The sequence below is a fragment of the Anastrepha obliqua genome, chromosome 2 (assembly GCF_027943255.1).
Source record: "Anastrepha obliqua isolate idAnaObli1 chromosome 2, idAnaObli1_1.0, whole genome shotgun sequence".
Lineage (NCBI taxonomy): Eukaryota > Metazoa > Arthropoda > Insecta > Diptera > Tephritidae > Anastrepha > Anastrepha obliqua.
The window spans coordinates 68,147,602-68,172,302 of record NC_072893.1 but is presented as its reverse complement, the minus strand read 5'-3'; the positions used below and the strand labels follow the sequence as shown (position 1 = coordinate 68,172,302).

The window sequence follows — 24,701 nt, the reverse complement described above, 5'->3', positions numbered from 1 at the left end:
TTTCCCCAACCCGATATTTAATTTTGTTTGCCGCCAAAACACTACAGTGCGGCGTGATGATGCACATCCGTCTTATTATTTAGTAGCCATACCGCGTATTTTAAAAAGTTTAATATACATTTTAATTTCATAATTGGTATTTTCATTTTCTTTTTTCTCTTTAATTTATTTTTTAATTAATTATTTCTATTTTTTATTTTTATTTTGCAGATCTCCAATCAACTCTGAAGTTCAATTGAAGTGTGTATTAGTTTTACGTAAATCTTAGCATAGTGTTTAAAGAAAATGCTCGAAATCAAATACTATGAATTTTGTAATTTTAAAATTATATTTGATAAGCCCAAATCGCTCAGGTCCTATCTATGAAATTTGAGTACAAATGTGTAAAAATAAAAGTCTATTAAATTAAGTGCCACGATAAGTGTCTTACTAAACACCCACCGCCACATCTCGTCGAAAAGCAGCAACAGTTATCGTATTAAGTAATTACACCAAAGCTTAAGGTAAGTGGCCACTACATGCAATAAAAAACAAAAAAAAACATTTATTTACTTTCTTCAAAGCGATTCAAAAAAGCACTCAAAAGCAATACAATGTATTTATCCACACTTCGCACACATTATTTGCCCCTCAAACATGCTTACGCTTAATCACTCTCTGCCTAAGGTCTTCCGGAATTACAGTTTGGCATTGACGGTGTGTTTCCGCAATTAGCACCCACCTACAATTTCTGTACTGAACAAGTGTGTGTAGATGTGCATGTGTGTATGCAGCTATGCATGCACCCATATGTATGGATGTAAGATGTAAGTTTTATGCGCGAAGGCATACTCCATCCCCTGTTCCTTTTCAATGCGGCCATTGCGCTAATGAAAACAAAACTAACCTACAACAAAGTCATAGTGAACTGCAATTAGCGTTAGATTGCATTTGTACAAATACAAGAACAAACAGTTTGCTATGCTACTTTGTTTGTGCACAAACACATGTATGTATGCATGTGTATATGTATGTTATATGTTCTCACTTGAAGTGACAAAGTCAGTGTTTGTCGAATATTTTTTTTTATCAACATTATCTGCGTGCTACTGCCGCCATTGCACACAAATATACATCTACATACATACATACATATAAAGCCAAAATTTATTTTATTTACATTAGCATATTTGTCATTTTATTATTTCCCTATAAGATAGCAGAAAGCCTGTAAATACTTGTGCAAAAATGCATTATTGCCAAATCATTCTCCAATACACGCGTATGCATCCGTATCAAAGCGACAAACTGCAGACTTGTCAAATATTTGCGATTTTTCATTTATCATTTTTATGGTTTTTTTTTCTTTAAGAACAATTCGAAGTACATAGTTAAGTGAGCAAAGCGTTATTAGTTGATATTGAAGGTTTAATGGTATGCATGCCTAGATAGGGTTGCCACATTTTATTGATTTATTTTATATAACCGTCTTTATAAGAAAGCATACATAAGTGTAGATTAGCAAATTTCCAACTGAAACATTTGAGAAAATTGAATTGTGTTTGGTAAGGAAATAGAGACTTAGTATTGAGCCTATAGGGAGTTGTGCTCGCTCTTGGAGGGGAAACAGCGACAGAGAGCGGAAATACGGCACATTAAAATATTTAAACCCCCTTCTGACCCCGATTTCAATGAAACATGCACCTATTTTTAGGCAGTAACTTTGTTTAGTGCTGAAATGTTGACTTCAACATATAGAAGGCGTGGCTTCTGGCATACGGACCAAAATGTAAAAGCCAATATATCCCTAAAACCAATTAAGCTAGGCAGCTGAAATTTGGCACGAATGCATAAATTTTATGTACCGTACTTATAGTGAAAAGTGGTAGCGATTAGAAAATGGGGCGTGTCACCTCCCATATAAATAGAAATTTCCAAATCACCTTTTTCTGGAACCACAAAAGCTAAGATAATGAAATTTGTTACGTTTACAAAAATTGTTAATATCTGTCTTGCGGTGAAAAGTGGTAGATATTGGAAAAACCTGAAACCGTCATATAGTTACATTGTATAGTTCAATTGAAATTGAGTGAAACCTGCTACTTAAAGTGAGTAACGTTATTAGTTGTTATCGACCACGGGTGACACTAGTGTGATTTATTTATTGAGCACTGAGCCTACAAATATTATTTAAAAATAAATCAATAAATAATTGGCGCGTACACTTCTGTTAGGCGTATCGCCGAGCTCCTCCTTCTATTTGTGGCGTGCACTTGATGTTGTCCCACAAATGGAAGTTTAATACGAGGGTAGCTGTAAAGGTTTGCGTAACGGAGGTGTTAGTCCCCTCTTTAGTAGTGCTTTATCTACAATACAATCATGAGTACTTAATTTAGACAAATCTGTTTGTTAATTCTTGAGATATTGCGGGCTAAACAAGTTGATAGGAAGGTAAAAAGAATTGTGGAAAAAATTGAGTTTCGTGTCAAAATTAGGCTCCTTAATAAGCGACTAACGTCACTCTAGCAGCTAACCATTAACTTCAACGGGACTTTTGAGCTTCTTAAAACTTGCGCTTTATTATACCAAAATTCAAAGTACTATAAAACTGCCTACTCGATTTTTTTTTAATTCTAATTAACTTTTTTTAAACTTGCAAAAAGTAAGTAAGAGAATCAATTATATTATAAAAAAAAAACAAAAAATTAATAAAATTGAATATAAAGCAAATAAATTGTAAAAACTTGTTAATAAGCCCTAGTATTTATAATAATGCAGTATACATATATGAAAATACTCAGAATGATGAGACGAGTCGGTTTAGTGATGTTTATCCGTCCTTCTGTGCGTGCGCAAGATAACTCGAGCAAAAATACAAGGTGGCGCAAAAATTGGTTTTTGAGTAATTGTTTTTTACTAAATAAAAATATTAAAAAAAAATGATGGGAATCTTAATTTTGACCTTTACGCCCACCGTTGCTTGTCTGTTTGCTTACTGCAGCTGTCTGGTTCACAAGTGTCAAATATGATTGGCGTACGACACCATTTCCAAAAATTATATATTATATATTCCATGAGGGCGCCACCTTGTATTGCAATGAACTTGGTACACATACGCGTAGTACTTTTTGTTCAAGGTCCGTTGGTTCTAAAAATAAGCGAACTCTGTCAATAACCACGTCTACTATAACCGTAGTTTTAAAAAAATAAAAAAAATTGTATCCCCATTATAACTTCTGCTCAAATATGAACGAGACGTTATCAATAAAACGGTCCGTGGCAAAAATAAATTTTTTGTTTTTTGGTAGGACTGTTATAAGCTTATATGGCAAATTTCAGCGTGATATCTCACATAGTTTGTTTTCTGTGCTACTGTAAACAAGTCAAGCTCGAGTGTGTTCTTCGAACTTAGCGATGGAAATTCAAGTTGAACAAAGAATTTGTTTGAAATTTCGTTATTCCAATAAAATTTCGGCTTCAGACGCCTTAAAAATGTTGCAGACAGCCTATGGGGACTCTGCTCTATCGCGTGCACGTGTTTTCCAGTGGTACAAATCGTTCAAAGAGGTACATCAACCCAAAAAACCACGCCAAAGTCGCTCAAAAATTAAGGTTATGCTGACTGTTTTTTTTCGATTACGAAGGTGTGGTGCACTCGGAGTTCCTTCCGCAAGGCCGATCGGTTAAAGCTGAATATTATTTAGACGTTTTAAAGCGTTTGCGCGAGAACATTCGTCTTAAAAGGAAGGAATTGTGGGACAACAAGACATGGTTCTTGCATCACGATAATGCACCAGCTCACACATCACGTCTTGTTCGCGATTATTTGAACAAAAATAATGTTAATATCGTTCCGCAAGCACCGTATTCGCCTGATATGGCTCCATGTGACTTTTTCCTGTTTCCCAAGCTCAAGTTGCCGCTCCGTGGAAAACATTTTGAGACAATTGAAGTCATAAAAGAGAAACATGAAAAAAGAATTTTGTACCTCGAGAACAACTTTATATTAAAAAAATGTGAACGGGTATATAAAGGGTGATGAAATTGGAGCTACCTTTTCCAATAGGGGTTTTTTACAGATCATGCGGGACTACTGTCATACTAAATTCAGTATTTAGTATTCATAGATATTTCATCATGGAAAGACTTACGCCTCAACAACGTTTACAAATCGTACGATTGTATTATGAAAATCAACGCTCTGTGAAAAGTGTTCATCGCGCGCTCAGGCCAATTTATGGTCCCTTAAAACAAGCGTTTGGTGCGGCCTGGAGGAATCATTGGCCTATATTTCTTCAAAGACGAGGTTGGCGCCAATCTAACAGTGAGTGGCGAACGCTATCGCGCCATGATAAGCAACTCTTTGATGCCGGAAATTGAAGTCCGTGATCTCCACAACATTTTAGTCTAACAATACGGCGCTACTTGCCATACAGCCCGTGAAACAATGGATTTACTGTGTCGTCGTTTCGGTGTGGAGTGGCCACCAAAATCGTGTGATAACAGTAAAGTATAAATGTTTTGGGGATAATCCAGCTTCGATAGCCAACATTACTAAAGTTATTCACGAGTTACCGGCCGAAGTCCTCCAGCGTGTCATTCAAAATTGGTGTTTACGTATGACCGAATTACGGCGCAGCTACGGCCAACATTTGAAAGTGATTATCTTTAAAAAATGAATGTCATGAGTGGTTCTACATAAAAATAATAAAGATTGCCTTATCCATTTGAATTTTCGTTGTTTTATTTCAATTTAAAATCCGATACCTCTAAATTGATCACTCTTTACATACATATTGTGCGGTAAGGACCGAATTTAGCACTTCCTTCCTTACTAAATAAAATTACTTTTTATAAATTAAATATTTTTATTTTATTTTTTTTTTTTTTGTATTCCTTTTTTTCATTTTTTTTTATTTATTTCCAAGTCTAATGAACAATCGAGTACTGAAGCTGTATGCTTATAGTCTAGTGAAAGTAACCAAATAAGAATATACGGATTTGTGCATAGAATCAATTTTTTTTTTAATTTTTTTTTTTCTTTTTTTTTTCAATTTGCCGAATCAAATGAACAAAAACAAAATCTTAGAAAAATGTGTCTACTATCGCAGCTTTGACAATTATCCCTATTGAAAGTTCTCTAAGCCTAAAAACGCCCCTTACTCGATCGCATTCGAGCACTCAATAATTACACTATTTGTGTTTGCGCTCGTAGTATCTGTACGTTTGTATGCACTTTGGTTTTTGTTTCTGTTGTATTGCCGCGCATTTTGCTATGACTTATGGCATGTACTTGTGTAAGTAAATACTAAATAGTTTTGTTTACATTTTCGTTGCTGTTGTTCTACAATCAATGTAACACCTTCCGCGTTGCTGTTGTTGTTGTACATATGCACTTTATTTATTATTCATTTATTCGCAAAGTGTTGTTGTTTTTTGGTTCGTTTAGAATTGGAACTGCAATTTAAGTTTTGGCTTTGTTTCACTTTTCCTTCTTCTTTTTATGTAAATATGGAAAACTTTAGTTTTGTTTACGACTTTCTTATTTGTTGAAATACAATTTGAGTGAGTATTGAAGAAAGGACAACCGTCGTTGGTGAGAGTGATTGTTTGTGTGTGCGGTTAGCACGAAAAACGTGAGCTAGGACTATAGTGCGGACATACATAAATTATTAAAATCACCCGAATATCTAGAAACGTTTCTTTTAATTTCAAAATATCCCTCCGTTGGGCACCCAGGTGTGGCCAGATTGGCTTTTTCGTCTCGTGGAGTATCTGTGGGTTAGAAGTACTCCATATTCGACAATTTTGTTTGTTCACATTGCCGTTTAAATCGAAATGGGCCTCATCAGACATGAAAAGGCAGTTTAACATGTTTTGGTCTTCTTCCACCATTTGCAGGATCTTCTGGCAAAATTCCAAGCGAATCGGCAAGTCTGCTGCATTCAGTTTGTTAACCATTTGAATTTTGTAGGGAAATAAGTCTAAATCTTTGTGCATTATTGTTTGCAAAGACTGTCGGCTGACACCAAGTTGAGCAGATAAGCTTCTTGTTGAAACCCTTGGATTGCTTTGTATAGCTGCAGCTACAGCAGCGATCGTTTCCTCCGTCCGAACTGGTGGGTTTCGATAATAAGGCCTTCTTGCGACTGTTCCTTGCTCAGCAAAATTATTCACCAGTCTCATTATGGTCCATCTGCTCGGGGGATCGCCGCCAAACATCCGCCTGTACTCTCTCTGTACCAAAACTACGGACTCCAGTGCGTGATAGCGGCGGACTATCCAAATTCTTGTTTGCGTGTCCCAGTTATCCATTTTAATAAATTTTAAAGATCAATCAGCAAATGGAACAGATAACTTAAAAAGAAAAAAAGTTATTAAATTTTTTTTTGGTAGCGGCTTTCATCAGCCACCCTGTATTTCTATTATAGCTAACGACTTGAGCTTCCAGGTAGCTTCCTAAAATGTAATTTTCTATCGTTTAGTGGATATAAACTTTTGAAAAGGATTCGAACAGGACGAAAAAAATGATTTAAAAAGTTACACGGTTAGGCGCCTCGGAGATGGTGCCATCAATTTCTTTGTAAATACAAAATGTTGCATTAGTTGGCACCATACGATCCCAAAAACGCTGCATTCCACCAGAAATGAAAAAGCACAATTCTCGCCCAGTGCTTTCGCCATTATTTGAAAACCTTCGTGAAAACCTTGTCACAATCAGCAGCTATGTACCAAAAAAGAACAGGGTGGTTAATTTACTTTCCACCGTTCATTGCACCCAAGATTGTGAAGACGAAGCAGAAAAACCATCGCCCATGATTTATTATAATGCAGACAAAGCTGACGTCGATTGCATTAATCAAATGGTCACACATTTCACATCAAAACGGCCAAAAAGTTGATGGAATCTTTGCTTTCTTTTGAAACAAGTTGGATGTTATGGCATTGGCAACGTTTTGTATTTCTTTACTATTAGCCGTAGTATTTTTGATTGTTGCCTTTGAATAATGTTTAGGTTCATCTTTTTTGCTGTACCCCACAGTTGTAGTCCATATGTCCATATTGGTGTTATTATTGTATTATATAAAGGGTGGTTAAATTTCAAGGGCCGATGTTGAATGTGAATCACACCTAAACGTCAACGACACCGTTGGACTTCTTTCTTTGTGGTTATTTGAAAGAAAAGGTGTACGTCGATAAGCCAGCAACAATTCAAGAGCTAAAGGATGAGATAATTCGGCACACTAACAGCATAGAACCTCAATTATGCCTCAGCGTCATCGAAAATTTAGACCATCGGATGGAGATGTGCCGCCGAGGCCGCGGCGGCCATTTGGCCGATATTTTGTTCCATACGTACTTGAGCCATACCAGTATTATCATAATAAAGAGAAATGATAATAATTTCCTAAAAAAATGTATTTTATTCAAAATCAACACCGGCCCTTGAAACTTAACCACCCTTTTTAAGAACTTTGTTATTAATAATTTCTAATTTTTGTTTAACAACCAATAAAGTTGTTTCAACTTCAAGTTCATTTGTGATTTTTTCTTTTTCTTGTGTTGCTTCCATGTAAGCTCTTCGTCAATTGCATTACTTAGGAGGATGTCAGAACCATTTATCTTAAGTTCGTTTATTTTAATATTCAACTCCTTGAAATACGAGTTAATAGTGTCTAGGGACTTTTGTATATCATTTGTGGCAGTGGAAATACTTTTACTGGAAGTAAGAAGGACTGTGTCGTCAGCAAAAGTAGCTAGCATCGTATGTTCTTCTTCAGGTGCTGGGACATCACTTGTAAATAATGTATAGAACAGTGGGCCTGGCACACTGCCTTGGGGAATTCCGGCTCTTATCTTCCTTAGTGTTGAGCTACCATCAATGACCTTGACATAGAAATATGGTTCAGTAATATAACTTTTTAGAATTTGAAAATATATTTTTGACATTAACCGTTTTAACTTCCAGAAAAAGCCGTTGTGCCAGACCTTGTCGAATGCCTTTTCTGTGTGAAGATAAACTCCAATGCAAAATTCTTATTGTCAATGTCAGATAATATTTTATGCGTGACTGGGTGAATTTGCTGCACAGTTGAATGTTTGCATCTAAATCCAAATTGATGGTCAAGAATCGCTTTTTTGTTGTCAAGTATTGGCGTTAGTCTATAATTTTTCAAATACATACATACTTTGCTCATTGCTGGCAATAAGCCTATAGGTCTATATGATGATGGAATAGCAGAATCTTTTCCTGGTTTAGATTAGATTTAGGTTTAGGCTATGACTTCCGCTATTTTCCAAAGTCTGGTATGGATAAAGTTCATACTCTTCCTCTTCCAGATCTCTTAAGATGCATCAATGAATCCAAGAGATTTGTGGAAGAGTGATCTTAAACTAATTTATCCGTCTTAGCACCCACTTTTTATCTTTCCTATCTCTATTCTTTCTACTGAAATCTATCGGGGTGTAGTAAAATGGGCTCCTGACTGAGTGCTTGGACTTGTCCAACCCCCCACAAATCTAATCTAATCTAATCTTATATACTGGGGAAGTATTGCAGCCATAGGAGAGAGTTGTAGAGATTTCGGAGATATTGAAGTCCTTTTAAAGGCAGCTCCCTTAAGAGGACGCCGGTTATCTGATCGTAGCCTGGAGCTTTATTCTTCTTTATTTTATTTTTAATGCATTTTTTTATGTTGTCAGTTGTAATTTTTTGGATAAGTAGTTGTTGTATTAGAAGATATGTCAGGTTCCATTCCTGTTGGATTAATTATAGTCGCATTGCTAGATGAAAAAACTTGTCTATAGTAGTTAGCTAGTATATCCGCTTTTTCTCGATTCGTCCTAGCCCAAGAGTCATCAACTTTCCGAATTGCCGGCTGATGAACAGTTTTATTGAGCATTTTTCTCGTTGCTTTCCATAGCGATTAGTTTGCATCTATTGTGGGACTCAGTTGTTGAAGATATCTTGAAATTTCTTCTTCTCAGAGATGCCTTTTGTCATTATTAATCTTTTTATTTTTGGGCAGCCATTAGAGTATGATGCTCTTGATACGGTTGCCGGACTAGATTTAATGGCTGCTGTATGTATGACATCATTCAGGTATATTATAGAACTTTCAATGCTTTCAGCGTCTTTTAATGGTACATTCAAATTGAGGCTTTTTTTTATTTATATTTGCAAGGAAGTTGATGGGTTCAGAAAAAGTGTTGCAAGACGAAATTTTTGACGGTTTCATCGAACACATTGGTTCTTGCAAACATCGAAAATCGTACGTATAATCCAGCTATTGTTTCTCAATTCAGTACTCGTTTGGCTATGAAACCATTTTTCAACAAACCAATTACTTGGATATCCCTGAGAATATTGTAGTCAACCAACCAACCGTCTTTGTCTACAAGGACGCGAAAAGCTTCGTCGGAATACTCGTTTCAATTACAGCGTCAACGATATGAAGTGTTACCAACTTCACACTGCTTGTATCTGTAAAACAGCTCATGGCATCAATGTCAAAATTGTTCTAATGAGTATTTGTGTCTCAGTTTTGTTGAATTTTTTTCTGTGATGGAATTCAAACGTAATAGTATGATTGCGTTATACGAGTATTTGGCTGGAAAATCATAACCAGCCATTGTTCGTGAGCTCAGTAACCTCAAAGTGAATAAAATGTTTGTGTATCGCACTATAAAACGTTACAACGATACTGGTAGCATTGCAAAACGCTATGGAGGTGGACCAAAAAAACCGCAACAACGCCAGAAATGGTTCGGAAAGTGAAGGCTCGACTTGAACGAAATCCACGTCGAAATGGAAGAAAAATGGCCAAAGAACTGAAAATATCGCAAGACAGCATTCGACGCATATAGAAAAATCAGCTCAAGATCAAGGCTTACAAGTTCCAATAAGCACACGATCTTTTACCCCAGCAAAAAACAGTTCGGTGCGAAAGAGCAAAGGAGTTGTTGCGGTTGCACGATCGTGGCGAATTTCCTAACATTGTGTTTTCTGATGAAAAAAATTTTCCAATTGAGCAGTTCATAAACACTCAAAACGATAGGGTTTACTTGACCGAACACTCACGCGAGAATTTGAGCCTACCTATGGCCACTCGAAGCAATTTCCCATCGCAAGTAATGGTTTGGGCCGCAGTGACCGCTGATGGACGCTCTCCAATAGTTTTTATCGAGCCTGGTGTCAAAGTGAATGCGACTTATTATCGGGAAAATGTTTTAGAAGCTGCTTTAGAGCCGTGGACACGCAAACATTTCGGTCGTATACCATGGACGTTCCAACAGGACTCGGCACCGTCTCATAAAGCTCGTGTGTTCCAAGAATGGTTAAAAAATCATGTTCCACACTTCATTTCGTCCACACAATAGCTTTCGAATTCGCCAGACGCAAATCCGATGGACTATTCCATCTGTTCCATTTTGGAGAGCAAGGTGAGGACAAAAAAATATGCCAGTATGGATGCGCTGAAAAAAGCGATTATACGGGAATGGGCCAAAATACCTCAAGATCACATTCGTGCAGCATGCAACTCATTTTTTGACCGTTTGAAGGCTATAGTCAAGGCAAAAGGTGGTCATATCGAGCTAAATTGAATATATTTTAAAATTGTAATGATTTTGGAACAATTTTATCTTTGTAATCAATAAAACTAATTTCACACAAAACAGTTATGGTGTTTTGAATAGGTAACACTTCATATCGTTCACACTGTATATTGTAGGCAAGAATCCAGTATGTCAACAGCACTCAAAAATCTCTTTTACATGTTTTGCTTGCCTTCCCCCGAATTCATAAATAACTATCATTTCATATTTTACTATAAATTTCATTTTTTCCTCATCCTTTTTCGAAATGAGTAAAACTGAAGAACTACAAAAAACAATCGGTTTTTCATAAACCAAAATATTTCCAGCGATTATTTTTACTTCTGTAGTCAGCTCAATGCATGCCAAAACCAATGAAAAGGATACTTAAAAATGAATTATAAATATCGCGCATTTGCCACATATTCCCATACCAATGCATGTAATTACTTAGGGGTTGGGGTAGACGCGGGTGTCCAAGCGAAGGTTTTTAAACAGGTATCCAATGGAGAAATATTATTGTTGCTTATTGTTTGTTATTTACAAGCAAACTAAAAGCTTTTGTTTTGTGAAATTCGTAGGTTATATTCGGTGCCACAGTCGTGATGTTTGAGGTACGCGTTTTGATGTTATCCTACAAATGGAAGACCTTCGACCGGCAACTGGGTTTTATGAGCAACAGAAGTTATTTTCATCATTTACTGTTTCTTGCCCACAGTAGACATCGAACTCTGCGTCAACCTCTCTATGACAGTCGCACACAAGCCCACTTAATTTAGATTTATTGGATGTTTTGCACTTCGACCTCTTTTTTTGTGTAACCCACTCTGTTACTTCGACTGCGCTAGTTATTTACAATTTGCTTCCATGATTATTGTGCTTTACACATTTGTTGAATTTTAAATATTAAAAATTTACAACCGCCCTACCACCCCGCGCTGAGTCTACCAGCCATTTTGCCTTCGTTACATGTGCAGCCGTGGAAAAATACTCAATAACGATACCCAGTTCTCTTCATTTGAGACTTTTTTTCAATAAAATCACTTAAAGGTTTTGCATGTTAGGTTTTATTTTATAAATTAAAAATGTTTCAGTCTTTTTATCTAAGAAAAACATAAAGTTTGTTTGCTTTATGCACAAAAGTTAATGCAATGCGAAATTCTTTCGATAAAAATATAATACTTAAGAACGAATCAAAATAAGAATAAAATCATAAAAACTACAGGCGAAAGGGAAAAGTATACATTAAAATTTTGTTGGAAAACCAGTTTTTTATAATATTGTTGAAGTACTATTAAAAGACCTTAGTCTTACTATGTACTATTTATATAAACAAATAAATAAATAAATAAAATAAAATACCATAAAACCTTTTTGCTTTATTACTGCCCCACAGCTCCTTTGCATCAATCCCATGTCGATGATGGTCGTTCGTGTCCAGCCTATTTTTTATGAAACTACTGCACGGTGCAGGTTTCATACCATTTGTTTATGAAAAAATATTATTAAAATAAAAAATGTTGAAAATTGTCTTCGGATATATTTAGTTAAAGACTATGAGGATGACTTATGAATGTTTTCTAAGTTTCTGTTGGCGTACTATATGTAGAAATAAGCAACGTTCAACACAATCAGATTCCCATGCTGCCTTAGCCTCTCCAAATAACTCTCTCACATTTATTATGTTCTGCTTACTAGGAGTGCATTTTTCACGTTGTTCCAAAGATGTTCTATTGGATTTAAGTCGGCACTCGAAGATGCCTAATCCAGAACAGTGATCAAATTGTCGTCAAAAAACTTGTTTGTGCCACTCGAGTGGTACTTCGGATCATTGTCTTGTTGAAATTTCCAAATCACCGGTAAATTCTCTTCCGCAAAAGTTGGTATTCGATTTTGAAGTATCTGCACGTACTTGATCACATACATATTACCTTCAATACGTCCCCCCTATTATCATTCAATACCATGCATTGTCCCGACATCGCTCCCACACCATTATTGAGTCACCCCCTTGCTGTGTGGTTGGTGAGACGATCTTAGGGTCGAATGCTTGACATTTTGGTCGCGGCATTTTACCCTACCATCTGGACCAATTCTATTTACTTTCGTTTCGTCGCTGAATAAAATAAAACGCCACTGATTTTGAATCCAGGCTCTCGAGCAAATTGAATTTGGCGTTGTCGTTGCGATGCTGTTACCAATGGCTTCTTCCGTGCCAGTCGACCGTGAATCCCTGCTCATGTCAATGGAAGCGCCACTGCTCTTTTTGTTATTCGCTTTTCCAGGTGAACAAAAATTGCTCGATTGATGTCAGCAGTACTCGTCTTGGGATCTTATTTTGAGAATCTAATAATCATCCTACCTACCTGGCTACTAGTCTTTCTTCCTTTTTGGGAACGTTTTCTGTTGTTTTATACTAAGAAAAATATTCCAAAGTATTAAAAACCATCGTTTTTGAAAAGTTTAATCTTGTTGAAATTGCGCTGTGGGATAAATCGGTCTTTTGCAATTCTATGATTGCTTTCGAAGAGTTGGGGTGCAATTTTTCCCTTTCGACATTATTGAATCGTTTCAACTAAAACGAAGTGCTTTAAGAATACTCCGGACACTTAAGTTGTACTTACTTACCTGTTACAATATAAAACAGAAAACAATTCACAAAATTTTGTACGAAGATCGAAACGTTCTTAAGTATATTTCTCACAAAAATATCACTGCTCCTACTAAAACGTAAAAAATCAATCCGAATCCTTCAAGAGAAAATCGGGCTGCAAACTCAGCTGTGAGGCTACAAGCAACCGAACAGCTTACCTCTAGAACTTGCGCACATAGCTCTATACTGGGAATGCCTCAGACAATTCAGACTATATGATTCCAGTTATGAGTTTTGGAAAACCACTAAAAGCCGTTATTGAAGACGGTGGATGGCGCAAAGGGTTGGCTCCGAAGAGTAACACCATCAATGTATTTAGTAATAGATCAAAAATGGAAGAGAGGTCGGCTCCGGCATATATTGTGCAGAATTAATCACCAATAAGGCATTTAAACTCCCTTACTATTGTACTGTATTTCAAGCTGAGATATTTGCTATAAAGAAATCAGCAGTGCTTGCATATACAGACGCAGCAATTAACTGCGCTATAAACTTTTTCGTGGATTGCCAAGCGGCTATAAAAGCGATAAAATCATACTGTGTATCATTCAAAAATGTCCTTGTATGCAAGGAAGCAATCAACAAGCTCGCTTGTTACCGCAGGCTTTGTGTTTATTGGGTTCGTGGGCACAAAGGCATAGAGGGATGGAATAGCTAAAAAAGGCGCGAAACTTGCAGGGGATCAAATAAGTCAGATACTTAAACCACTGCGCACAATTCATAAACAACTAGAGGATCGCATGCTAAGAAAGGCAAAAGACAGATGGCTTAGCCTAACCAATTGCAAAGTTGCCAGGTTCATGGATCTCTGCATGGCTTCGGCCAGCCAGTATAAACTAACCTACAAGAGAAATAGATAAATGAACGAATTTCAATGAATGGGATCACAGCAAATATATCCAAGTGCAAAAACTCCGTACTCCATAAAAACATTCTCATAAATCGCTACTAACGCATCGTTCTTAAGTATTTTCCAACGGCTGTATGTAGCTAGTAACAACTCAAAAAATTTACAACGTGCACTATCCGCTTACAAATTAAATATAAAAATATCTTGAACAACAAAAAGTATTGTGTAAACACACACTGATATTCGTATTGTACTCGCACTCGTCCATACAAAGTAAATTAACGCCTTTGAAATTCGCACTCTGCCTATTAAAACTATGGATGATCTTTACAAATATACACCATCAAACATGTGTATGTATTTGGACGTGTGTATTGCATGTATTTTTTCATCAATTATAGTTTTTATATTCATTACATTATTACGCTATTTAATCGCTTTTGAGCTTCACTGAAATGCGTTTCCATTTTCTAGTCGAATGAAGAAAATCACTTGAGTAGCTTTTGTATATCAACTGATTATAAAAACTTAAGGCTTTTCCTTTTTCTATTTCTATTTCAAGAATGTTTATTTTTAGAAGATTTTAATGAATTCATTGGGTAATGCAGATACCGAAAGGCATAAATAAAATTGCAGATATTTCATTTTTCAATGTTACCCCAAGGAGATGTTTGCGAAGCTTTCGCATGAAAACTGGCCATTCACAAAAAAAAAACAAAACAAATAAAAAAAAAAACAAATAAACAATGAAATCATAAAAAGCATTTCTTGCTTTTTTGAGCAAAAGAAAATAAATTTATTAAACGAACAATGAAAAAAATGTCGGTTAAGTGGGAGAATAAGTTCGTAGCGTTTTACCGAAGACTTTTATTTAAACAAAAAACAATAAGTTAATCAATTATATATTCGCCTCTTCCCACCTCTCGCCGAATTTATTGATGCCGTTCCACCAAAAATTACCTGGTCTGGTGTCAAAGAAGTTGTTGAGTCACTTTTTAAGGACCTCTTTGTTGTCGAAGGTAACTCCCTTCATATGGTTTCACAGGGAGCGGAAAAGTTGGTAATCGGTCAGTGCAAGGTCCAGAGAATACGGCGCATGCTGAAGGACCTCCCATTCGAGCTCTTGTAGTGCGGCTTTGACGACTTGTGCAACATGGGGACTGGCGTTGTCGTGATGGTCTTTTCAGTCGAATAGCCTCATTCACGCGGTGTAGCTGGGCAATGTAGAGGTCCTTCTTGACTGTGGTATTCTTTTCGAGTATTTTCTAGTGCACCATGCCCTCCCAATCCCACCAAACATGTGTCATGACCTTCTTTGGATGAAGATTCGGCTTGATTCTCGGCCTTGGCGTATCTCCTGGAGCCACCCACTCCTTTTTTTGCTTCGTATTGATGTGTAGGCACCATTTATCTTCTCCCGTGACGATTCGGTACAAAAAGGACTGTTTATGACCTCGTGTTGGTCTATGGCGGGCGAGATGCTGAGAAGCAATTTGAAGGTGACTTGCTTTGTTTTGTTCATTGAGCTCTTGAGGCACCTAGAATTTCAATTTTTCGGTAAATCCCATGGAATGAAGGCGATTGAGAATCGTTTTATGATTGCAGTTAATTTTTTTCGCCAATTCACGACCGGCTTGGCGACGTTCTTCATCGAATTCAGAATAAAATAAATTAAAGTTTCTAGTGGTAACAAAGCACCAAAGTGGCAGTTTAACTTGTAACGCATAACAAAGATTTTCCGCAAAATAAAGATTTCCATCACTCAAAATCATTTAGTTTTTCTTTAGTAAAAAAGTTATGCAAATCCAAAATTGCATGATTAATTTTGTGCCACATTGTACATATTTTTCGATTCTCTCCTCTTATACGAAATCCTGTCGACGCCTTTGTTGATATCTTCATATTATTGCATGATCAGTAGTAATGGCGATTTCACAATAACAAAACATTCCAAATTAAATAAAATTATCATTAAGAACTTACAAACACATGCACAAAATCAATGAATGAGTGAGTCGATATGCACTTTGCCACTTTGTATGGCACCAAGTATTTCGCCACAATGCAAAAAAAGAAATAATTGAAGGTACATATGTACGAGAATGTACGTTTGTGTGGACTATTTTTTGTGCATACTCATGCCCGTATAACGGCTCTGGAATAAATCTGCTGCTAACAATTTCGTTTATTTAATTTCGTTTATTTATATGCAATTTTTTTTAAATTTTATTCGTATACAAGATCGAGAAAATTCAGCTCATACAATTCTTACGCCCACAATTTGTTGAAATAAAAGTTTGATATTATTTTATTACATTTTTAAAGCTTATTTGGTGGATGTTTTTACAGCTGTGCTCAAAATATAAGAGCGCAACGAATTACTAAGTTTTCACTTTTTTGTATTTAGTTTTTTTGATGTTCTTATAAAAGTAAAGTGCATTCTGCAACAACAACCATATAACGCAAATCTCCAAACTTTGTGAAAATTTACAAAAAATTGCATAAAAAAATTAAAAATTAAAAAAATTAAAAATAAATAAAATTTAAAAAATTAAAAATATATTAAGAAAAAATTTTGTAGACAAAAATTTTGTATATAACCCCTTACAATATTTTGTAAGGGGTTATATACACTTGTAAGGCTGAAAAATCGCGTTTTTTTGAGAATTTTTTATTAAACAAATACAATTTTTAATTATTCAAATAATATCTACTTTAAAGTTAATCATAGCACTTAAAGTTAGTGAAAATATTGAAGTGCACGGGCCCTGCAGTTGATCTCCCAAGCGTCTTCGAAAAAAAGCGTTCGGCGATGGACAAAATATCTCCGGTTTGGATTATCTGAAATCGAAAAACCAATAAGAGTCCTTTTGTGGATAGATAAAGCTAGGTATTAATCGAAGGAATTGTCAAAATTTTAATTTTTTTAATTTTTGGCGGCAATAGGAAAAAAATCGAATTTTCTACAAAAATTTTTGCGAAAAATTGTCTTAAAAAAAATAGAAAAAATCATCAGAATTCTTATTCCTTCGATTAATACCTGGAGAATATATCTGAGAAGGTTGTGATAAAATTTCAAGACGATCGGTTCAGCCGTTTTTGAGAAATCGTATCCACCGACTTCGAAAACACGGTTTTGAGAAAGACGCGTTTAAAGTTTGAAAAACACTTTACATAGGGTAAAAATTCTCTGAAACGCCTTTTCAAATTTGCGTGTAACTTCGAAAATATTCACCCGAACGATATTAAATTTTCTGTGTGCATTCTTAAATATATGCACATAGTTTTATAGCCCATTCCATTTTAGTAGATTAAAGTGCAAGTTTGAAGACGCCTAAAAATCGCGTTTATTTTTTGAAATTCTTTTTGCATGCGATGTTGAGAATTTTCTGCCATATAAATCACATATTCGGAAGCCTTTTATATGGAAGAAAATGCTTCAGTGCAAAAAAATGAATGTCAAAAATCAATGAACACTTTCCGAATACAAAATGCGCTATAAAACTGCATACCCAGAATTTTTCAAAAAATTCTGAATAAAAAATTGGATATTTTGATGGAATTTTTGTTTAATTTATTAAATTTATGTGAATTTTGCACAAAGTTTGGAAATTTGATTTATTTGATATTTCTTGCAAAAAAAAATTAAATACAAAAATTAAATTATCTGAGGCTTAGTAATTCGTCGCGCGCTTAATATTTTGAACACAGGTCACTTACATCCTTTGTTGGTTGTTAGGTCGAACTCGAACTCCTACTGCATTTTCCATTTTGTACATCTTGGTAGTGTTCCAGATATGCGGGCACCTACAGTTTTACGCCACCTCCGAACGGCAGATGGTTTTTGCTTGTTTTATGAAGAGCTTTTTCATGGCAGAAATACACTCGAAGTGCGCAATTGTTTGCCGAAGGCGGCTGCTATTAGGAAAAAAATTTTATATCATTTTGGTGTTTCATGCTCGGAGACTTGGACCTATGCATTTCCAAATATTGGTCACGCTCCGTTGGACACTTTTTTAAAATCTTCGGTTGGGTACCTGGGTCTGGTGTTTTTTCGTCCTGTTCGAGGATCTTTTTTAAAAGGTTATATTCGATAGATAGCTAAATTTTAGGAAGCTACGTGGAAGCTCAAGTCGTTAACTGTAATAGAAATATGTTACATTCACGCCCAATGTCGAAAAAGTCTGCCAGACCCGGGTGCTCAACGTAAGATTAAAATTTGTTCGGTATATTTTCGCGTAATAAAATTGCCGCCACAAATTTTAATCACTTCCTAGGTATTTTTCATGTATACATACATATAAAGGGGTTTCCAATAAGCGGTGTTATTTCCGTAAAAGATCAATGGTTTCGTTGCTTGCGTGGCACGTAGTGCCATCTTGTTGAAAATAAACGTTGTCTAGATCAATACCATCCAATTCCGGCCATAAAAATAGTTAATCATCTCTCGATAGCGCAATCTATTCACCGTAACTGTTGCTCCAGCTTCATTTTCGAAAAAGTCCAATGACTCCGCCGGACCATAAACCGCACTAAACAATCACACGTTGAGGATAGAGTATTTTCAACAATAACTCTTGGATTTTCTGAGCCTCAGATCCGACAATTTAAATGTTAGTTCAAGATTCTGATTTTTTTCAATATTTAGTTAAAAGATTTGCCAATAAAAATCATCAATAAACTTTCAACCAAGCCCTGACAGTTGAAAATATGGCTCCTTGATAAAATTTGGAATTAACGATGTTTGACTGTTTCTTTTCTCGCAGCACTGAAAAAAAATTTTTTAATGAAAAGTGTTCTGCAAGTTATTTAGAAAACCGTTAAGATGCTAAACTCGACACATTATTTACCAATAAAAAACACTTGTTCACACTTGTTGCTATAAATACATTAAAACTTTTATTTACCTTTCTATTTCAGGAATAAACTGAAGTGGCTTATAAAAAAGAAGCGACTTTTATGCTATTAGAAATAGAATGTTTAAACTTCTGTGACTGAAAGATAATCGGAAATTACACTGCACAACAGCATTTCTGATGATTGGGTTATGATACATGTTTTTAGTCCAACTTTTTAATGACAATTTCAAATCTGTAACTGAAATTCCTGTATCAGCTCTATATGACACATTTGACTTTTTGTAATAAAATTTTCTTTTATATGATTTCCTTGCTGAAGTTGAAGGCATAGAACTGTTGTTAATGCTCCAGCAATAGTCGGCCATCATGTGTGTGTTCCAGTAACCTTGATAGCGTTCCTCCATCGTACGAAGGTCCTGGTGGAATCGCTCGCCCTGTTCTTCGCTGAGATCCCCAAGATTGGCTGGAAAATAGTCCAGATGATTGTGAAGAAAATGTAACTTAATGCTCATATTACATCCAACCCTTTGGAAGTGACCCATTAGTTGTTCGACGTGCTGAGAATAGTCAGAACTTTTCTTATTTCCTAAGAAATTTTGAACAAGCCAAACAAACTCATTCCATGCCATTTTCTCAATCACTGTCATAGTGTCTATGAAATTTGAGTCTTTTATTAACGGCCTTATCTGTGGCCCGTCAAAAATACCCGCTTTTATCTTTTCCGCACTCAATTTTGGGAACTTTTTAGACAGAAAAAGAAAACAATTTCCATTTTCGTCAAGAGCTTTAACAAATTATTTTATAAGCCCCAGTTTTATATGTAACGGAGGTAAAATTATACGATCCCTTGATACTAAAGGTGGGTTTATCACGTTCTGTTGTCTTGGTACTAACGCTTCCCGAGCAGGCCAATCTTTTTTAATCCAATGTTGATTTTTAGCTCTACTATCCCATAAGCAAAGAAAACAGGGAAACTTTGTGTAACCACCTTGTTGGCCTAAAAGAAAGTTTACCATTTTTAAATCGACACATATGACCCAATTGTGTTCCGCATATTTAATTTTGTCTAAAACCAGAGCAATAGTTGTATATTCTTCTTTTACTTTAGTAGAATGTGCAATAGGCAATGAGCCCAATTTGTTCCCATTGTGTAAGAGAACACATTTTAAACTCCGTTTTGATGAATCTATAAATAAACGTCACTCACTAGAAACGTAATTTTGTAATCCTATTGCAGCCATTAAACCAGGTACATTTTTACAAAATAAAAAGTCATCTTCTTCAGCAAAATATTCAAGGAAAGTTTGTTATCTTCTGCGATAGTAAGAAATTTTACTTTCTTTTGTGACTAAGTTTCTTTCTTTTAATCTAGACGCCAAAATTTCTGAACCAGTCTTTGACAGTCCCAGATCTGTAATGAGGTCGTTTAAATGATCTTGGCTAAATGGTTTTGGTGTTCCCAGGTCACAATCAAAGTCACTATCGCTATTGTCTGTTTTTGCCTCAAAATGTAAAGGTTCTTCCTGTGAAGCACCAGGTTGAGGTTCAGATGACATCGTAGAGCTCAAAACACGTCTATGTGCCGATCGTATGGAAGGATATTCCCATTTGCCTCGATTTTTTCGGTTAATGCCAGTTATTTTTACCATACAAAAATAACAGTCGTCGTAGTGGTTCACAGGTTCAATCCAGATCATAGCAGTTTCGTATCTAAATTTATTCCTTTTCTTATTCGTCCACAAACGTAGATCCAAGGCTTATTTTTCATATCCATTCGGGTGACCGAAGTAATTTTTGTACTCCTCATTTACGAACGATGTCACATTCAAACGTTTTTCTTGAAACAGAGTATAATAAATAAAACAAAACCTATTCCGGTCATTTATACAAACTCGTCTTGACGATGCCAAAAAAAAACGTAATATTTGTTTAAATATTCGTCAATTAACACTGAAATATAGTGATTTTTTTGTGATAGCTATAACTCGTAAACAAGAGCTATTACAAAAAATATGAGGGTATATTTAGAATATTGTCAAATTTGTAAACATCAAGTGTCAAAAGTCATTCATCAGACAAAAAGTGCGATTTTGTTTTTTTGTGTTATTTAAATGTCGACATTTTTTCGTACCTTCTCTGAGGTTTCGGCTAAAATGCGCTCCCTTCCGCAATACATTTTTTTGGAAAATTTGGAGTGTTAATTGAATTTACACTACAAAATTTTATAATTTTTTTTGTTCTAAAATTAGGTCCTCTTAGATACATATACATATATATGTACATGCACATATTTGCATAAGTATGTATGTATGTGTCTAATCCCGCATATTTCATTTGTTTCCAAGTTGTTTAAATTATAAACTTAGATAAATAAGTTCACCTGACAGAGAAACCTGTTATAGCATTTTTTTATGTATAATAAATAAAGAATAAGCAAAATGATTAAAAAATTATATGAATACAGTATACAACATATTTGCTATATTTACACTGTGCAACACAAACAAAAATTAAAGTTATAAAAATAAATAAAAAAAATTAAAAAAAAACCAAATTAAAAAAAAACAAAATTAAAAAAACAAAATTAAAAAAAAAAGAAATAAAAAAATTAAAAAAAAAAATTACCAAATTCCGACTTTGGATGCTGGTAGAGTGGACGAAAAAATTTCCGTATATCGGCGATTAGAAAGTTTACGTCTGAATTTTATTTTTCAAAGTGCAAAGTTTTCACTCTTACGGCAAATCAGCATAGGAAACTATGTAATCCTTTTATTTTATTGTAGATATACATATGATGTATTCAGCAGTTCTATGTAAAAAAATAACGAGGAATATTTTTGTGGAACATTTTAACTCCCTAACCGACATGGCATTGCCACATGGGCTCCATTGCGAGAAACTGCGAGGCGGAAGAGCTAGCAAGACAAGGGACCTGTGAGGTGGTTTCTCCGTGAAAGAAGAGGATGGGATCCTCTTGACCACGTGCGGTCTGCTCCTGGGAAGATGAGCTTCGCGTCAACTCAGCGAGCGCTGGGCAAGTACACAAACTTGTAAGGTCGCGAATTATTTCTGGCCACGGTGGATCGAAGATGTTCGAGCGATCTTCTGTGGTTGACAAAATTTTAGCTTTTTCAAATTTCTTGGTTATTCTCTCAAGACACCATCCGCGAGGTATGATCTGATGAACTTCATCAGCAGCATCGTAATCCACAAATAGTCAACCCTCCTCCTTACCTCCACAACGGAAAATGTGTACGGTAACTAGCTTACATATTATATGTAAGTATGCGTGTAGGTTGAAATTTTATCAAAACAATTTTTCCAAAACTTGCTACTTCTTCATCTTTATTTAGGATTATTTTCCTGCTTCTAACAGAAGCTTATATACACATTAGTGTACAATACAAAAATCAGTGTTATTAATGATCGGATGTTGATCCCGATCCAGCACTCTTTCCATTTCTTTAGTGGTCTTACTTGCGGGTGTTTATTGTTTGGTTTCTCGGTCACCACTAGTTTTGCCAAGCTGCCGTCGGTCATTTCGAGGACATGTTGCTTCCAATCTCGTCTTCTTTTGCGGCTCCATTTTACTACATATATCCAGTTGAGATAGCACGTTCTGTAGCTGTTATGTCTGTGAGTGCTGATACAAATAAGTCCCATTGGGATCGCCTTGTAGCTTTTGCCTTTATCTGCGGCCAAGTCGTCAGATGTCCATGTTCCTTTCGACCACACCCTTCCCTAAGAGCCTTGCGGTTTCCAGTCTAGCGACATACTGCTGATGTCAGTCGTAGGTTTACGGATTGTATGACCTATCCCTTTCCACTTTCGTTCGCGTATTTGAATCTCAACTGGACTTTGTTCGCTTCGAGAAAAGCGCTCGTCATCATCGTCAAATCCAATTATTTGACCATCGGAGCCCTTAAACAGCGGTTTATACAAGTTTGCATTTTTTGTTTGTTAAACCCGCTAGGCACTACTTTTCGCAGCCATACTTCAGTACAGACTTCATATTTGAGTTGAAAATCCTCCCATCCAGTAAAGCAATGTGATCAACAGAATCAAGATCATCTAGATGTTCCATATTGATTGGGTTCCAGAGGATGCCTTTTCCAGACTAAGCGTCAAGAACGTGACACGCCTATGCAATTTATTTTCCTTGAGGCGTCTACGCCTATGTCTGATTGATATTTCCATTGAAGCTGTTAGGAATGAGGAGATGGGCACACTTTTTGCATCAAAGACTTTTGATGTGCCGCGTTTTACATTGCAAAAATGGCAAGTAGAAATGCATTCCCTAGCTTGCTTTTAAAAACCCCATTTGAAGGTAAGCCAATACTGGACGAAGCCACAGAAAAATACCTTGTGAAATATACTTACATTAGAAATGGAATCAAGACTTTGCGGCCTCACAAAACACGATATTAGATCCCTGACGTTTCAATTGACGAAATTGCCAAAGTGCCAAACAACTTTCCGGTCCTTAGGCAATTTGCAGGGAAAGGTTGGCTGCATGGATTCCTGCGCAGGCACAAAAAATAAGCTTAGTTTTCGCTCTCCAACGGGAATGTCTTTTAATAGAGCAATGGAATTCACAAAAGAAAATGTAAAGATGTTTTTCGATTTACTTAAGCAAATTTCCACCATCTGCTATACAGAATGTGGATTTATATTTATATATATATATATAATATGTAAGTGGCGTGTACACCCTTTTTTGGGTGTTTGGCCGAGCTCCTCCTCCTATTTGTGGTGCGCGTCTTGATGTTGTTCCACAAATGGATTTATATTTACCTAAGGTAAATTTTTTTTTTTTCAAGTAGTCAACAAAGAAGGTCATTAATTAAAATTAAAGAAATATATAAATAAATTCATTGACTTTTTATTAACTCTTACAATTGGGTTTGGTGATTTTATATAGTGGCCCACATTACCCGAATACCCTGGGCCACATTACCCACCATTTTTCTTTTCATCAAATTTTAAGGTGGTTTCAGTTTTTCTATATTATCAGACGAAAAATCGTATTAGGGTATATTTTGCAATAAAATGTAAAGATAATTCAATATCTGTTAGAAAGAAAAAAATATCGTTTTTCCATTACGATTATTTTGGCAGAAATTAATTAATATCAAGGTAAAATGGTGCCCACAATACCCGACTTTACTCTACCTGTAAAATTTCGAAAAAAAATTTTTGTTTCTTTTTTTCGTAAAATGTTAATATAATCCTTTAAGAATATGTCAAAAAAATTTTAGAACGTAAAGTACTTCTTATATTATAGATCGTCAACCGTGACGACTCTATTCTTTGCGTTCGAACCCTGGGAGAGGTATAGTTATGTATTCAAACCTTAGACGCGTTTTTCTCAAAATTATATTTTTCGAATTGGCGTACACGATAACTCGAAATGTTATTGACCGAATTCACTGAAATTTTCCACACATCTTTTTTATGATATTATTATACTTTCTATGTGAATTTACAATTTCGAAAAATTTCCGAAAAAATAATTTTTTCGAAGCAAAAATAGTAGGAAAATTCGCCTCAAAATTCATTTTTTTAAGCATTTTATTCCGCGATTTTTTCCACTTGTTTTTAATTCATATAGAAATTATGACATTAATAAACAAAAAAATTTTTGGTTTTTTGTATCAGGTCACTGACGCCAAAGCTACAATGCCCGCCGATTGAGAAGCCCCGCTGCGACCTTCCTGGAAGAATTGAGTTTACATCCACCATTTCAAATGATTAATATAAAAAA

At 35.6% G+C, this 24,701-nt stretch overlaps 1 protein-coding gene across 1 annotated transcript in view; it reads left to right on the top strand.

Annotated features, from left to right (window-relative positions):
• The first annotated feature begins 214 nt into the window (after positions 1-214).
• LOC129238818 (myc protein) overlaps positions 215-24,701 on the top strand; it is an 83,032-nt gene continuing 58,545 nt past the window's right edge. The window contains exon 1 of the mRNA XM_054874011.1: positions 215-503. The gene's annotated coding sequence lies outside the window, so the exon portion shown is untranslated. The remainder of the gene's footprint in view (positions 504-24,701) is intronic.